This window comes from Rhinatrema bivittatum, chromosome 4, assembly GCF_901001135.1.
Source record: "Rhinatrema bivittatum chromosome 4, aRhiBiv1.1, whole genome shotgun sequence".
Classification (NCBI taxonomy): domain Eukaryota; kingdom Metazoa; phylum Chordata; class Amphibia; order Gymnophiona; family Rhinatrematidae; genus Rhinatrema; species Rhinatrema bivittatum.
Window position 1 is genome coordinate 264,735,537 of NC_042618.1, and position 12,304 is coordinate 264,747,840.

At 42.0% G+C, this 12,304-nt stretch overlaps 1 protein-coding gene across 1 annotated transcript in view; it reads left to right on the forward strand.

The window, feature by feature from the left end:
* The first annotated feature begins 3,968 nt into the window (after positions 1–3,968).
* Positions 3,969–12,304, forward strand: part of A4GALT (alpha 1,4-galactosyltransferase (P blood group)) — a 30,617-nt gene continuing 22,281 nt past the window's right edge. Inside the window, exons 1-2 of the mRNA XM_029600106.1 lie at positions 3,969–4,012; positions 5,292–5,394. The gene's annotated coding sequence lies outside the window, so the exon portion shown is untranslated. The remainder of the gene's footprint in view (positions 4,013–5,291; positions 5,395–12,304) is intronic.

The following is a 12,304-nucleotide window of genomic DNA, read 5'->3' on the forward strand; positions in this document are numbered from 1 at the left end:
CCTTTGTCGGGGGATTTACGCCTCCCGGAGGGAGACGTAAATCCCCGCGCGCCAGCGGGCCTGCTGCGCGCCGGGCCGCGACCTGGGGGCGGGTACGGAGGGCGCGGCCACGCCCCCGGGCCGTAGCCACGCCCCGTACCCGCCCCCAAAACGCTGCCGACACGCCCCCGGAACGCCGCGACGACCGGGCCCGCCCCCCGACACGCCCCCGACACGCCCCCCTCCGAGAACCCCGGGACTTACGCGAGTCCCGGGGCTCTGCGCGCGCCGGGAGGCCTATGTAAAATAGGCTTCCCGGCGCGCAGGGCCCTGCTCGCCTAAATCCGCCCGGTTTTGGGCGGATTTAGGCGAGCAGGGCTCTGAAAATCTACCCCTAACTGCACTAATCACATCCTCTGGCAACAAATTCTAGAGCTTTATTGTGCGTTGAGTGAAAAAGAATTTTCTCCGATTAGTCTTAAATGTGCTACTTGCTAACTTCATGGAATGCCCCCTAGTCCTTCTATTATTCGAAAGTGTAAATAACCAAGTCACATCTACTCGTTCAAGACCTCTCATGATCTTAAAGACCTCTATCCTATCCCCCCTCAGCCATCTCTTCTCCAAGCTGAACAGCCCTAACTGAACAGCTTCCTGCCATCCCCTTTATCATTTTGGTTGCCCTTCTCTGTACCTTCTCCATCGCAACTAGATCTTTTTTGAGATGCAGTGACCAGAATTGTACACAGTATTCAAGGTTTGGTCTCACCATGGAGCGATACAGAGGCATTATGACATTTTCCGTTCTATTAACCATTCCCTTCCTAATAATTCTTAACATTCTATTTGCTTTTTTGACTGCTGCAGCACACTGAGCCGACGATTTTAAAGTATTATCCACTATGATGCCTAGATCTTTTTCCTGGGTGGCAGCTCCTAACATGGAACCTAACATCGTGTAACTACAGCAAGGGTTATTTTTCCCTATATGCAACACCTTGCACTTGTCCACATTAAATTTCATCTGCCATTTGGATGCCCAATCTTCCAGTCTTGCAAGGTCCCCCTATAATGTATCACAGTCTGCTTGTGATTTAACTACTCTGAATAATTTTGTATCATCCGCAAATTTGATAACCTCTCTCGTCGTATTCCTTTCCAGATCATTTATATATATATATTGAAAAGCACCGGTCCAAGTACAGATCCCTGAGGCACGCCACTGTTTACACTTTTCCACTGAGAAAATTGACCATTTAATCCTGCTCTCTGTTTCCTGTCTTTTAACCAGTTTGTAATCCATGAAAGGACATCGCCTCCTATCCCATGACTTTTTAGTTTTCTTAGAAGCCTCTCATTAGGGACTTTGTCAAACGCCTTCTGAAAATCCAAATATACTACATCTACCGGTTCACCTTTATCCACATGTTTATTAACCCCTACAAAAAAATGAAGCAGATTTGTTAGGCAAGACTTCCCTTGGATAAATCCATGTTGACTGTGTCCCATTAAATCATGTCTTTCTATATGCTCTACGATTTTGATCTTGAGAATAGTTTCCACTATTTTTCCCTGCACTGAAGTCAGGCTCACTGGTCTATAGATACCCGGATCGCCCCTGGAGCCTTTTTTAAATATTGGGGTTACATTGGCCACCCTCCAGTGTTCAGGTACAATGGATGATTTTAATGATAGGTTACAAATTTTAATTAATAGATCAGAAATTTCATTTTTTAGTTCCTTCAGAACCCTAGGATGCATACCATCCGGTCCAGGTGATTTGCTACTCTTTAGTTTGTCAATCTGGCCTACTACATCTTCCAGGTTCACAGTGATTTCTTTCAGTTCGTCTGACTCATCTCCCCTGAAAACCATCTCCGGAACTGGTATCTCCCCAACATCCTCATTAGTAAACACGGAGGCAAAGAATTCATTTAGTCTTTCTGCAATGGCCTTATCTTCCCTAAGAGCCCCTTTAACCCTTCGGTCATCTAATGGTCCAACCGACTCCCTCACAGGTTTCTTGCTTTGGATATATTTTTAAAAAGTTTTTATTATGAGATTTTGCCTCTATGGCCAACTTCATTTCAACTTCATTTCGCCTGTCTTATCAATGTTTTACACTTACCTTGACCATGCTTATGTTTTATCCTATTTTCTTCAGATGGATCCTTCTTCCAATTTTTGAAGGATTTGTTTTGGCTAAAATAGCCTCTTTCACCTCACCTTTTAACCATGATGGTAATCGTTTTGCCTTCCTTCCACCTTTTTTAATGCACGGAATACATATGGACTGCGCCTCTAGGATTGTATTTTTAAACAATGTCCAAGCCTGTTGAACACCTTTAACCTTTGCAGCTGCACCTTTCAGTTTTTTTCTAACTATTTTCCTCATTTTATCAAAGTTCCCTTTTTAAAATTTAGTGTTAGAGCTGCAGATTTACTTATTGTCCCCCTTCCAGTTATTAGTTTAAATTTGATCATTTTATGATCACTGTTGCCAAGTGGCCCCACCACTGTTACCTCTCTCACCAAATCTTGCGATCCACTAAGAATTAAATCTAAAATAGCTCCCTCTCTTGTTGGTTCCTGAACCAATTGCTCCATGAAGCAATCATTTATTACATCCAGGAACTTTACGGGGCGGATTTTCAAAGGCCCGCGGGCGTAAATCCTTCCGGATTTACGCGCACAGGGCCCTCGCGCGCCGGCGCACCTATTTTGCATAGGCTGCCGGCACGCGTAAAGCCCCGGGACGCGCGTAAGTCCCGGGGCTTTTGTAAGGGGGCGTGTCGGGGGCATGTCGGGGGCATGGCCTACTGATGCGGCGTTTCAGGGGCGGGCCGTGGCACTTTGGGGGCGGGCCCTGAGGCGTGGCGCCGGCCCGGGGGCGTGGTCGAGGCCTCCGGACCAGCCCCCGGGACCGGAGGACGGAGCGGGGCTGCCGGCCGACGCGCGCAAAGTTACGCCTGCTTCCAGCAGGCGTAACTTTGCCGACAAAGGCAAGGGGGGGTTTAGATAGGGCCGGGGGGGTGGGTTAGGTAGGGGAAGGGAGGGGAAGGTGCGGGGAGGGCGAAGGAAAGTTCCCTCCGAGGCCGCTCCGAAATCGGAGCGGCCTCGGAGGGAACGGAGGCAGGCTGCGCGGCTCGGAGCACGCAGGCTGCCAATTTTGCGCAGCCTTGCACGCGCCGACCCCAGATTTTATAAGATACGCGCGGCTATGCGCATATCTTATAAATCAGGCGTACTTTTGTTCGCGCCTGCTGCGCGAACAAAAGTACGCGCTCGCGCAACTTTTTTAAATCTGCCCCTATGTCTCTAGCAAGTCCTGATGTTACATTTACCCAGTCAATATTGGGGTAATTGAAATCTCCCATTATTATTGCACTGCCAAATTGGTTTGCTTCCCTGATTTCTCTTAGCATTTCATCATCTGTCTGACCATTTTGTCCAGGTGGACGGTAGTATACTCGTATGACTATACTCTTACCCAACACACATGGGATTTCTACCCATATAGATTCTACTGAGCATTTGCTCTCTTGTATGATCTTTATCCTGTTGGACTCTATACCCTCCTGGATATAAAGTGCCACACCCCCACCAAGTTGATCCTCCCTATCATTGCGATATAATTTGTACCCTGATATAGCACTGTCCCATTGGTTATCCTCCTTCCACCAAGTCTCTGTGATGCCAATTATGTCAATCTCATAATTTACTGCTATACACTCTAACTCTCTCATCTTACTTCTTAGACTTCTGGCATTGGCATACAGACATTTCAAAGTGTCGTTTTTGCTTGTTTTAACAACCTGCTTTTCAGTTGTTTGGGATAATTCGGAAATCATTAGCTTTGGTGATTTTTTACATATAGGCATATGAACTATGTTTGCTTTTAATGGAACCTCTCTGTTTAAATGTTTACTGCATAATACTCCATTTTATTTATAGTTTTATATTTTTACTTTTATATTTTTATATCATTTAGAGGCACCAATACCTGAAATATTTGATCTTTCAAGATTTCCAGGTTTGTAAAGTTGGGTAGCAAGAAGACAGTTCCAGCGTAAAGATGAGCTAAGTTTTCCAATTGAGATTATATTAATAAAAAATGAATCGATAGAAGTTTTTAGTTATTTTGTATACTCCAGTAGGGGTTCTTTTTATTACTACTACTATTATGTATCATTTGTATAGCAGTACTAGACATGTGTAATGCTGCTGTATAGATATACATAAGAAAAAGTCCCTGCTCTCTGGAGCTTACAGTCCAGTCAGGTCACACATGCAGGACAAATACATTTTGGGAAATGTATTCATTATAGAAAAATGATTAAATTTGGGATGTGTTGTTTGAAAAGTCCCTTTAACCTAATATAAACACTTTGAGGTAGATCTTCAAAAGATACGCGAGCGCGTACTTTTGTTCGCGCAGCAGGCGTGAACAAAAGTACGCTGGATTTATAAGATACGCGCGTAGCCGCGCGTATCTTATAAAATCCGGGGTCGGCGCGCGCAAGGGGGTGCACATTTGTGCAACCTGCACGCGCCGAGCCCAGCGCGCGCTGCCTGTTCCCTCTGAGGCCGCTCCGATTTCGGAACGGCCTCAGAGGGAACTTTTCTTCGCCCTCCCCCCACCTTCCCCTCCCTTCCTCTACCTAACCCACCCCCCCGGCCCAATCTAAACCCCCCCCCTTACCTTTGTCGGCAAAGTTACGCCTGCTTTCAGCAGGCGTAACTTTGCGCGTGTCGCCGGCAGCCCCGCTCCGTCCTGGGGGCTGGTCCGGAGGCCTCAACCATGCCCCTGGGCCTGCCCCCGAAACGCCGCGGGACGCCCTGGACACACCCCCTCCCGCCCCTTTTCGAAAGCCCCGGGACTTACGCGCGTCCCGGGGCTTTACGCTCGCCAGCGGCCTATGCAAAATAGGCGCGCCGGCGTGCGAGGGCCCTGCGCGCGTAAATCTGGAAGGATTTACGCGCGCGGCCCTTTTAAAATCCGCCCCTTTAGTGTCAATAATCATCAGTGCCCTTTGTCTGTAGGGCTTAATAATAATATTCAAATTATTTTGTAGATCATTTGTTTAATTAAATCAGAGGTGTCTTATACGTCTTTGAGCTTCCAGCTTAGTCAGAACCAGTCCCCAAAAGGTCTATGGTGCCAAAGGTTTTCATTCACAATCAATTTGCCTTTCACATTCCTTACCCTCCCACCTAATTCAGCCTTCACAGTCTTCAACCAGGGACCATAGACTACATTTCCCTCCAAAACCTAGTGCACACAATGACTGTAACTTCCTCTCTCATCACAGGGGCTGTGATGATGCTTCTCCAGCTCTGACCCAAGAAGCAAAAGTTGGATTCAGAAATAAAACCAAGGACTCCCAAACAGCAATACACAGCACTGTCACTGAGGTATTGGGTCAGTTCCTTGTAGATTATGTTATTGCAGTATTTTTTGTGCATAACAGTTATAGTATTTATTCTGTTTGATTCTAATCTGTAAATTTACATAGTTGCCTATTATATTGTTATACTCACTTGATGGGATAAAATATGTGTTTTTCTCTTTACATCTGTAATCCACTGCAACAGGATTGCTCTATTTCTTATGGAAATATTATTTTAAGCACAGTTTTTTAAATAATTCTTCCAGGTCAGAATAAAGTTGAATTTTATATTTGGTGATGAAAGAGATTTATTATTTCAATTTGTTTTACCTGTCCATCATTGTTGCTAGTGAAGAAGATCACTTCTGGTAGAACTAAATAAGAACTGACAGTAGTAATGTACAATATCAGGGGTGGAAAGGTTTTTGAAAATCAAGGCGGCAATCACATTTTTTTTGACCCAAGCATAAATGTTCTCTATATCATTTTTAGGAAATACAAAAGAGATAGATGCCTTTAGTCTTTTTCAATTCCTTATTGAAGTGGAGACGTAAAAGAATGATATAGCCCGACTCTGGCCGAGTTTCGCCGTTTATGATGGCTGCCTCAGGGGCTAAAAATTCAAATCATATAAAGCATTGTTACAATAAATAAATTTTTAAAAACAATAAATACAAAGTTGAGAGGTTAATAAATACAAAAATTAAAAATGTGTATAAAACGTTTCTGACAATATTCAGAAATGGTGACATATGGAATAAAACAATTTTAAAAATTTTGAAAAATCTTCACGGTTAATAGAAATATACTGTATTAAATTAATAAAACAAGCTGAGGTAGATCTTTAAAAAGTACGCAGTAGTGTACTTTGTTCGTGCAAACCGGCGCGAACAAAAGTACGCCGGATTTTATAAGATACACGTGTAGCCACATGTATCTTATAAAATCCGGGGTCGGCGCACGCAAGGCTGCACAAAATCGGCAGCCTGCGCGCGCTGAGCCGCGCAGCCTGCCTCCATTCCCTTCAAGCCGCTCCGAAATCGGAGCAGCCTCGGAGGGAACTTTCCTTCCGCGTCCCCCCCACCTTCCCCTCCCTTCCCCTACCTAACCCACCCCCCCGGCCCTACCTAAATCCCCCCCCTACCTTTGTTGGTGTTTGTAATAACAACTCTGACAAGTCTTAAATCACACAATAATATATTTATTATACTGAGTATAGCAAAGGTATACTTAGGAAGCAAAGGTATACTTACAACATGTACATAGCACATCGAGGTCTGGAACGTTTGCTTGTTTTTTTTTCTTTTTGCAAGCTCTTTTTATATACATTTTCTGTAAGCTAATTGATAACTACTATTTGTTCCAAACCACAAGATTTCAGTTAACCTTGCTGCTAAATGCAGCTACTCTTTGTTCCCGTTTGATCTTATCTTACTTCATATGCACAAACTTTCTTCACAGATACCCTTTCTCAGATCTGTTATCTTCACAGATACCCTTTCTCAGATCCTTCATCTTGTTATCTCATGCTCATCCTGTGACTTACTTGTTGACGTTTCACCTGGATTCTGCTAATGTGTGTGTTACTTTGCAAAACTAGGCCATAGTTCATATGTTGCTTTGCAAACTAGCCATAGTTCACCATAGCTGCTTCTTCTTTCTTCAGAGCCTTAATTCATTTTGAGGCCTCTGGTATTTTTTCCATCAGTATGTTCTACAATCCTCCCTTGAGCCAGATTGACTCTGGCTCACATTAGGTGTCTTCATTCTTCACACAGGGGAACAGCATAGAGACTAGGGTTTTCTTCTTTGTATCTGTGGACACCTCCCTAGGACCTCCCTTTTAACTGCTCTCACTTTCCGTTTCCCAGCTATCATCTGTACTGATTGTGGTTTGGATCATTCTAGTAGTCCTCAAGTTTATATTGCTATATGCTATCATATTGGTTACTGGTTTTGGTGTTGGCATCTTTGGTCGACAATATTGTAATACTGAACAAATACATGGAATACAAAAACATAATATTATGCCTAAAACTAGTAATCCGAACAAAACTCCTACTATCCCCTTCAAATGACTAGATAAGTTAGCAAACCAGGAAGTTATGGAATCCCACCAAGTTACTGAGATTCCTCCCTTAAAATCGCTAACTTGAAGTCTAGCCAGTTCTTGTATCTTTTGCATTGCGTTGTAAACTATATGAGAGCGATTGACCACTACTGTACAACATTCAGAGCTATTAAGTACTGTACACAATCCGCCTTGGGCAGCCAATATATAGTCCAGACCGTGTCGATTATATGTAGAAACAGTAGTTAATTCATCTACGGTGTCTTGAAGGGCTTTAAGGGCAATCTCTAATTCATGCGTGACTACATGGAGGACAGATTGTAGTCGCCGAATGGCCATTCCCAATTCAGCTGCAACTGCAGGTTGGGCAAATGGTAACCATGAGGTATAGCTTAATGCATCTAATCTAGTTTTAGTTAAAGGGTAGGTTGAGTTAATATAATCCAACGAGAGTTGGATTGCTTGATCTTCAGGGACAGCTGAGGGAACACTCCTTCGGGAGCGGGTATGCATAGGGTGATTTAATGGAATAATTCGAGAAAAATAGTTAAATGTAACTAACACACAAAATTCATAGTATGCAGGGAGTTTGAGGAAGACTATTCCATCACACAACCAATAATGTCCAACATAAAGATTTGCAAAGTTTTGTATTACGGTATCATTGCTATTGTCATAAGGGCCATAAACAAAAGGAGATTTATATTTTCCTAATACACTACAAGGAACCAAAGATAAGTCATTTTCAGATGAACAGTTATTGTCTGCTATGTTGAAAAGGTCACACAGACGTGGACAGACAGTGTATGTGGAATTGAAAGTGCGTATGTATTGGGTGTCGGTGGCTACATGTACAATCTTGGACAGATTTGCTATACATGGGAGGCAACCTGGTGGAGGAGATGCAGTAATATGTGAAAATGTGCAATTACAGCTTATTACAATGTCAGTGAAAGGAGTGCTGGGTAAGATGGTTCCCTTACGAATAATCCATGTTGTATTGTATGTGGAGTAAGTATAGTTGCAAGGAATAGGGTTCGGGGAAGTAACATTACTAAGGCAAAGAAAACCATTTTTTGGTAAATCGGCTGTAAGTGGGGGAGGTTTGGCATTACCCAAATATTGTGTCCATGTTTGTCCTGCTAATGGATCTATGGTCATATTGTGTTGTCCATTATCTTTAAATCCTAAAATATGGTGTAATGGAACTGGAAAGGAAATGGCTGGGACATGTGAATGGGCTTTTTGATGTGGAGTGCAGACGATACAATCCGTAATATCTGCTGGAAGAGCCTTTACTAATTCTTGTATTGTCTGTACCCACAAATTTGTTAATCCTGAAACAGGGGCCTGTTGGAGAGGGAAAGAAGTAACAAGTGGCCATGTATACGTTAGTACATATAAACAGGTTAGTAAACATAACATTTTCATTTTCCTGCAGTCGTCAGTCTACTTCAGAGAGAAAAAGATAATGCAACAGTCCAATTATAGTATCGGATTAAATGTCCGTATATCCGACAAATGTACCCAAGTGGAATGTTCAGATAGTTTAGCAGCAGTATGGCTGAGGTCTGTGATAGTGAAAGGTCCAACGTATATCGGATCCTTCCAAGTCTTGTGGGTGTAATTCTTTCGTAGTACTTGATCACCTACTGAAAAGGAAGCGCAAAAAGATTGTTTAGGAACCTTTTTCGATTCAGTCTGTATTAGATCTGCTGCCATGGCTACTAGGGGCTGAACTTTTTCCAATACTCTACTTGAGTATCAGTTTGTCTTATTCTCACCGGATTCATAATCCGTCCTGTCTGTAATTGAAATGGAGTAATCTCATGGATTGTACCTGGCGTATTCCGTATATTCATTAAGGCCAATGGTAATACATCCAACCAGGTATATAATTTATTTGTTTTGTTTTTATTTAATGCTGCTAGCAATACCCTCAATTTGGTTTTCAATATTCCGTTATATCGTTCTACCAAACCATTCGAGGTTGGCTTATAGACTGACACACGTCGATGGATAATATTACAGATCTCTTGTAATTCATTCATAATTTGATTATTAAAGTGTGTCCCATTATCAGATACAATTTTGATCGGACATCCATGGGCTAGTAAAATTCTATGTAAAAAGGTATCAATAACTACATGAGCTGTTTCTTTTGTACATGGGAAAGCTTCTATCCAATGTGAAAAGCTATCCACCCATACCAATACATACCGTTTTCCTTTAACTGCTTCAATCATATCAGTGTAATCAATGTGCCATTCCAAACCTGGTCCCTGGGGGATAGGCAAGTTACCAGGACTCACAGCTGGGCCTCGACGAGCTATATGAGTAGAACAGACTAAACAGTTATGAATTATCTGTACAGCTAAAGCATAAAGATTCTGGTTCCAATGATTACTTTGTATGCCTGCTAATAGTGCAGTGGCAGACAGATGCATGGTTGCATGCCATGCAAAGAAGTATCGCAACACTTCTGATGTTGTCAAACATTTTTTTCCATTAGGGTGGAGCCATTCTTTCCCTTTTTGATAACATCCAATTGTCACCCATTTCTGTAATTCCTCACCACTAGGTTGTTCATGGAATATGTCAAGTGGCATGGGATATGGAGTATGCATTAATTCTGAGCTAAACCGTGTTTGCATAGTCATTAGTTTCACGGTAAGCACTTCTGTAGCAGCTTTATCTGCTAGGTCATTTCCTTGTGCCTCAAAGCTCATGTGTCCAGTATGTGCTGGCGTCCATACTATAGCAGTTTTAGAACCAACCCCTTCCCTTTTTGATAATAAGTTCAGTATTTGTTTCCAGTTGTTGATATGTTGTAAGGGCTGACCTGTTGCAGTAATCATTCCCCTTCTTTTCCATTTCAATAAATGGTATTGTAGAGAACTAACTACATATGAACTATCAGTATAGATCGTGCAGTGCTCTTTCATTCCTGAAGATTTCAAAGCTGCTATTACAGCAAGGAGTTCAGCTTCTTGTGCTGTTACACCTTTCCCTGTTTGATACTGTATTTTGGTAATAATATCTAAACTGGGTGTAACACTTAATGCTGCAAACGCCGCTTGCTGGTCTTTCTGTGCCCCATCTGTAAACCATATTAGTCCCTTGTCAAGGGGATCAAACTGGGTCAGTAAAAGGTCCGGGATGTCTTTTCTTTCAATTTGTCTCTGTACATTACTAGGAAAAAAACAATCTAATAACTTATTCTGAGCTTTCGTGAGAGGTGCTGTTACTATATCTTGGCCAGTCAATATTGGTTTGAATATTACCAAATCTGGTTGCTGTCAATGCAGCCTGACTAGTCGTTAGCAAATGATGTATTGAATGAGACGCAGTGTAAAATTAACGAGCTATATGGCATCATAGCTCGCCATTTACCAATAGCGGCGACAATAGCAGTTAATAACTTTGGAGATTTCAGGTAGAGCCATTTCCACTGGACTATAGGATCCAGATAGAAATGCCACTGCTTGTTTCGGGTGTATCTTCTTGATTTACAAAAGCAGCCCATTGTGTTTCCCATGTCTCGGACCCATATATGCACTTTCAGCCTGGGGTCTACAGTACCTAAGGTCAGCCTGTAGTAAAGTCTGTAATACATCTTGTATTACCATTTCGTCATCTTCAGTCATTTATTTGCGCATTAGACCCAGTACCAGCCGTACCTGTATAGTGCCTCAGTAGAGGAGAAATGCGCGCTGAATAACTTGGTATCCATTGTCGACAGTAAATTAAAAGTTCCAATAAACCTCGTATTGCTTTAAATTCTGGGGAAACTCCTGTTTCTGTAGTTCTAACAATAGGTCCTTTGTTATGTGTTTAGTAGCTGAGGATATTATTTGACCTAGAAAATTTACTTGAGTCTTAGCTAATACACATTTCTGTTTGATTACATTTATATCCTGCCTCACCAAGCCTTTGTAATAATTTAAATGTCCATTCACAACATTCTATTTTAGTTTCAGCAGAAAGCAATATGTCATCAACATAATGTAAAATAAAGATACTGATTTAGGTAAAATACCTCTGAACTGCTCTAGATCCATTGTTCAATTGTTTTGACAATACAGTCCGGGCTATCCGTAAAACCTTGGGGCATGCGTCCACCGATAAGCTTTGTGCCTAATACAAAAGATGTTAGATCACGAGAAGCAGTATGTAGAGGAATTGCAAAGAATGCATTAGATAAATCAATGACAGAGTTGAAACTTATATATGGGCTGTGTTTGTAATAATGTCAGAGGATTAGCACAAACTGGATATTGTGGAATCACTATATCATTCAATGCACGTAAAGCATGAACAATTCTGACATCATTTTCTCCTTTTGGCACAGGGAATAAAGGAGTATTATAGGGTGACTGTGATTCTTCAATAATACCATGTTTTAACAATCTAGCAATATGTTTCATAGTAGGTTCCATTAATTTTTCTTTTACTGGATAAGGGCTCACATTTGGTCCCAGCTCATATGGTACTGTTTTAATTCGATAAGCCGGAGCTGTTTTGCTCTACCATAAGGAGCCTCTTCTGTGCTCCATAAATCTAAAGGTAGTTGATCCCATTTCCATTCATCCGGGATTTCATTCTCCTCCTCACTTCCTATTGAAGTGAGTAATGAAAGGAGGCTTTTAGATGCTGGGATTTTAAAAGGTGAGAGTTAATCCAAATTGAGTAAGTAAGGTCTCGTCCTAGTAAATTTACAGGGCAATGTTCAGCAATTAAGAATTTAACTGAAGCTTCTCTTTTACCTTGTGTAGTGTCAATTACTACTGGGGTTAATTCAGTTAAATGTTTTTTACTGGCTTGCCATCAAAGCCAATAGTGATATTTGTTTCAATGGATCTTT